Source organism: Coregonus lavaretus, assembly GCF_964263955.1.
Source record: "Coregonus lavaretus genome assembly, chromosome: 15".
NCBI classification, from domain to species: Eukaryota; Metazoa; Chordata; class Actinopteri; order Salmoniformes; family Salmonidae; genus Coregonus; species Coregonus lavaretus.
The window spans coordinates 48,458,695-48,464,338 of NC_140002.1; positions in this window are offsets into that span (position 1 = coordinate 48,458,695).

The following is a 5,644-nucleotide window of genomic DNA, read 5'->3' on the forward strand; positions in this document are numbered from 1 at the left end:
ACCTTTCAAGGTCCTCAAACATGTTTACGTGAATGAAGTGACATCCTATATTTTTAAGCGTGTTACATTTGTATCTATGGTGGTATACACTTTTATGAAGTTGGTCTTATTGTCAAATATAGTATAAATTATGATTTCGTAACAATTTACTGTTTAAAAAACAATTTTAGAAATATTTTACACTACACATCTGCATGGATCAGTTGGATGTTTTTATCAATCGGCTAGTTCTGCCTGTTCTTCTTCTTCTTCTTCTTCTTCTTCTTCTTCTTTTTCTTCTTCTTCTTCAATGAGGTTTAACTGCGGTTGGCATCCAATTTGTTGCATTACCGCCACCTACTATACTGGAGTACAACTCCCTTATCTTTTCTTGAAAAATAAAATAAAACAAAGCAAAGAAATATCCTACCATCTAACACTACACTCACAACTTCAAAACTACTACTAATAATTAACCCCACCCTTCTCCACTATTTAAATATACTCACTCCTACCTCATGCCCTCAACCTGAATTGATGGGACATCACAATTACATTTACATTTTAGTCATTTAACACTTTACATTTCACCACTTAACACTCCCTGTAACTCTTCTGCTGTCAGGTCTCGCACACCCAAATATCTCTCTGCAGCTGCCACCACAACCTCAATTTTCTTCGATTTGCGTTCCATCCCTGCAGTACAATTAATAACCATTGCTATAAACGCTAAAAACCCAATCTTTACTGAAACATATATCACTTGCTTGCCTATCCCACTGTACTGGTACATATCTCCTACTCTCACCACTCCCCCCCCCCCTTGACCCCTCTTCCTCTACTTTCTTCACTGCCTCCGCATATGACAACTTCTTCTCTACTCTTACCCTGGAAACCTCAACCTGCTTCTCTCGCACTGGACATGTCTGATCTCCAGCCCCATGGCCACCCCTACAATTAGCACATACCACTACTTTCCCCACTTCTTCACACTCCTTAGTCTCGTGCCCTTCTGCACACTTCTCACACCTTGGAATCTCCCTCCTACATACTGCTGCCACATGCCCATAAGTTTGACACCTGTAACAAGTTAACGTACTCGGTACATACGCTCGCACAGGATAACTTGTATATCCTAACTTCACTTTATCCGGCAAAGACTCAACTTCAAAACTCAAAAGAACAGACAATGACTCTTCTGTTTCCCCATTCTCGCCACCCTGTTTACGTCGCACCAAACGACGAGCATCAAACACACCGGGAATCTTCTCCTTCAGTTGATCCACTTTTACATTTACTGCTACCCCAGTAATCACTCCTCTCAATGGCGCCCTTTTCTTCCAGTGTAAGTCGCTCTGGATAAGAGCGTCTGCTAAATGACGTAAATGTAAAATGTAAAACAATTCACAATTCTTTCCTCCATTTGTTTAACTCTGAGCGCCTTCTCCCTCTGCCCAACAGAAACACAAACAATTATCACTAGACCACTTCTGGTTACCCTCACCGATTCCACTATACCCAATGCTTTTTTCACCCATCTTGAAACCACAAATTGACCTACCACCTCCGATACTTCACGCTCTTCCATTTCTCCTCCTGTCTTCAGCTCACTTTGCTTACATTTCCTACCACTCTTCTTTAACAAACCTTCTCCCTTTTCCCCGCCATTTTTTACAGACTCAAACTCACAGTCTTCCTCTCTCTCTTAGACCTCCTCTGCCTCTCTTTTTCCCTCCATTCCTCCTCATTCCTCCAAGTATACGTCTCCTTATGATAATACTGCATTTCTCCTAACCAATATCTATTTCTTGCCTTCTCAAAAGGACTCCATTTCCCCCCTCCTTTCCTTTCCAGCGTCTATTCTATCCTCTGGACTTGTGTCGACATCTTGGCCTTCGTCTTCTATCGGAAAATATTTGGTCCGCCACATACAGTGGGGAGAACAAGTATTTGATACACTGCCGATTTTGCAGGTTTTCCTACTTACAAAGCATGTAGAGGTCTATAATTTTTATCATAGGTACAATTCAACTGTGAGAGACGGAATCTAAAACAAAAATCCAGAAAATCACATTGTATGATTTTTAAGTAATTAATTTGCATTTTATTGCATGACATAAGTATTTGATCACCTGCCAACCAGTAAGAATTCCGGCTCTCACAGACCTGTTAGTTTTTCTTTAAGAAGCCCTCCTGTTCTCCACTCATTACCTGTATTAACTGCACCTGTTTGAACTCGTTACCTGTATAAAAGACACCTGTCCACACACTCAATCAAACAGACTCCAACCTCTCCACAATGGCCAAGACCAGAGAGCTGTGTAAGGACATCAAGGGATAAAATTGTAGACCTGCACAAGGCTGGGATGGGCTACAGGACAATAGGCAAGCAGCTTGGTGAGAAGGCAACAACTGTTGGCGCAATTATTAGAAAATGGAAGAAGTTCAAGATGACGGTCAATCACCCTCGGTCTGGGGCTCCATGCAAGATCTCACCTCGTGGGGCATCAATGATCATGAGGAAGGTGAGGGATCAGCCCAGAACTACATGGCAGGACCTGGTCAATGACCTGAAGAGAGCTGGGACCACAGTCTCAAAGAAAACCATTAGTAACACACTACGGAGTCATGGATTAAAATCCTGCAGCGCACGCAAGGTCCCCCTGCTCAAGCCAGCGCATGTCCAGGCCCGTCTGAAGTTTGCCAATGACCATCTGGATGATCCAGAGGAGGAATAGGAGAAGGTCATGTGGTCTGATGAGACAAAAATAGAGCTTTTTGGTCTAAACTCCACTCGCCGTGTTTGGAGGAAGAAGAAGGATGAGTACAACCCCAAGAACACCATCCCAACCGTGAAGCACGAAGGTGGAAACATCATTCTTTGGGGATGCTTTTCTGCAAAGGGGACAGGACGACTGCACCGTATTGAGGGGAGGATGGATGGGGCCATGTATCGCGAGATCTTGGCCAACAACCTCCTTCCCTCAGTAATAGCATTGAAGATGGGTCGTGGCTGGGTCTTCCAGCATGACAACGACCCGAAACACACAGCCAGGGCAACTAAGGAGTGGCTCCGTAAGAAGCATCTCAAGGTCCTGGAGTGGCCTAGCCAGTCTCCAGGCCTGAACCCAATAGAAAATCTTTGGAGGGAGCTGAAAGTCCGTATTGCCCAGCGACAGCCCCGAAACCTGAAGGATCTGGAGAAGGTCTGTATGGAGGAGTTGGCCAAAATCCCTGCTGCAGTGTGTGCAAACCTGGTCAAGACCTACAGGAAAAGTATGATCTCTGTAATTGCAAACAAAGGTTTCTGTACCAAATATTAAGTTCTGCTTTTCTGATGTATCAAATACTTATGTCATGCAATAAAATGCAAATTAATTACTTAAAAATCATACAATGTGATTTTCCAGATTTTTGTTTTAGATTCCGTCTCACACAGTTGAAGTGTACCTATGATAAAAAAAATCACAGACCTCTACATGCTTTGTAAGTAGGAAAACCTGCAAAATCGACAGTGTATCAAATACTTGTTCTCCCCACTGTAGTCCCCAATCCCTAGTTCTGCCTGGCAGTGATTGTTCCATTTTTACTAGCCGTTTGCCCTATCCAAGTTCCTACAATGCATTCCTCCCTTAATCCACAGGTCTGTTACAGGTTGTCTTTATTGCAGTCGCGCTGCACAGCTCAGAAGATTGCTATATCATATGGATGTGATTCCTGAGAACACTTATCCAAGCGCCAACACGACTGCAAAAAAGACAACCTGGAACGTCACCTTCTTCTTCTTCTTTCTTCTTCTTCTTCTGTGGATTTATATGGTGGTTGGCAACCAAATTTAAGGTATTGAACGTCACCGATAACATGCCTGCCAATTAAATATATTGGTGGAAAGAAGACTGCTGGGGAAACAATGAGTAGTGTTGAGAGTAGACCTGTAAAGAACAGGACCACTCTAGACAAAGAGGTTGGAGTAAAGTTATACAGTTATGGTAGTGTTCCCAGAAACAGCAATTAAGTACTTTCATCCATTGCATTTGACAAAAGCAACTAGGGAAGAGATTGGGGTGATTTAAGGATGTCACATTCCCAGTGCTATATCTAAAATGAGAGGAGTAATTGCTGGGATGTCATTGGAAATTATCATGGAAGAAGTTAAGGCTTCCCTGAAAGGAGGAAAAGTTATTGACTCGAAAAGGATGAAAAGCAAAAAGAGTGGCAGTGGAGTGGACACTACAACTGTATTGTTACACTACAACTGTATTGTTACACTACAACTGTATTGTTACACTACAACTGTATTGTTACACTACAACTGTATTGTTACATTTACATTACATTTGAGTCATTTAGCAGACGCTCTTATCCAGAGCGACTTACAGTTAGTGAGTGCACACATTTTCATACTGGCCCCCCGTGGGAAACAAACCCACAACCCTGGCGTTGCAAGCGCCATGCTCTACCAACTGAGCTACAGGGGGCTGTATGTTGTTACACTACAACTGTACTGTTACGCTACAACTGTACTGTTACACTACAACTGTACTGTTACACTACAACTGTACTGTTACGCTACAACTGTATTGTTACGCTACAACTGTACTGTTACGCTACAACTGTACTGTTACGCTACAACTGTATTGTTACGCTACAACTGTACTGTTACGCTACAACTATATTGTTACACTACAACTGTATTGTTACACTACAACTGTACTGTTACGCTACAACTGTACTGTTACACTACAACTGTACTGTTACGCTACAACTGTACTGTTACGCTACAACTGTACTGTTACGCTACAACTGTACTGTTACGCTACAACTGTATTGTTACACTACAACTGTACTGTTACGCTACAACTGTATTGTTACACTACAACTGTATTGTTACACTACAACTGTATTGTTACACTACAACTGTACTGTTACACTACAACTGTATTGTTACAATTTGAGGGGAACCTGCCGAATAGGGTGCAGCTAGGATCACTCAGTTATCCATTTAGAAAGTATGTGCCGCCTCCACTTCGGTGCTTTAAGTGCCAACGGATGAGGCATGTTGCTAATGTGTGCAAAGGTAAAATGAGATGTGCAAAGTGTGGTAGGGATCACGAGCAGTGGTGATTTTAGCATGTAAACTTGGTGGGGCAAACTAAAAACATTTTTTGGGATGCATGCCAGCAAAGCCACTACACAACACAACATTAAACAATACATTCATTGCACTATAACGGTGACAAACGGTGCCCACAAACTGTTAGGGCCTACATAAAGCTGAATCCTTAACACCGCTACACCTGGCTATCAGCAGAGCCTTGTCTGGCAGCGAAACAGTTCATTCAGCCTCATTTACTGCTTTTTTAGAAAACATAGCTGATATGGCTGTCTTGCTTAAACAATTGCGGTTTCTACTGAATATTGAGATGTACAAACTATGGCATAAGGGAACGACGAGCGGATAAGAGACAATCTGTCATTTCGATTACGACATTAATGAGCGAGCTAGGATGGACGTAGTCAATGTAACTATTTGTTCAGCACTTTTGAAATGTACATAATTCAGGACATGGGCCAGATCTTACAGTATTCTCCCTGTACACCAAGTCAGAACCGTAGGATAAATAAAGGGGGCATATAAGCAGACAATGAAAGCTCTTATAATATT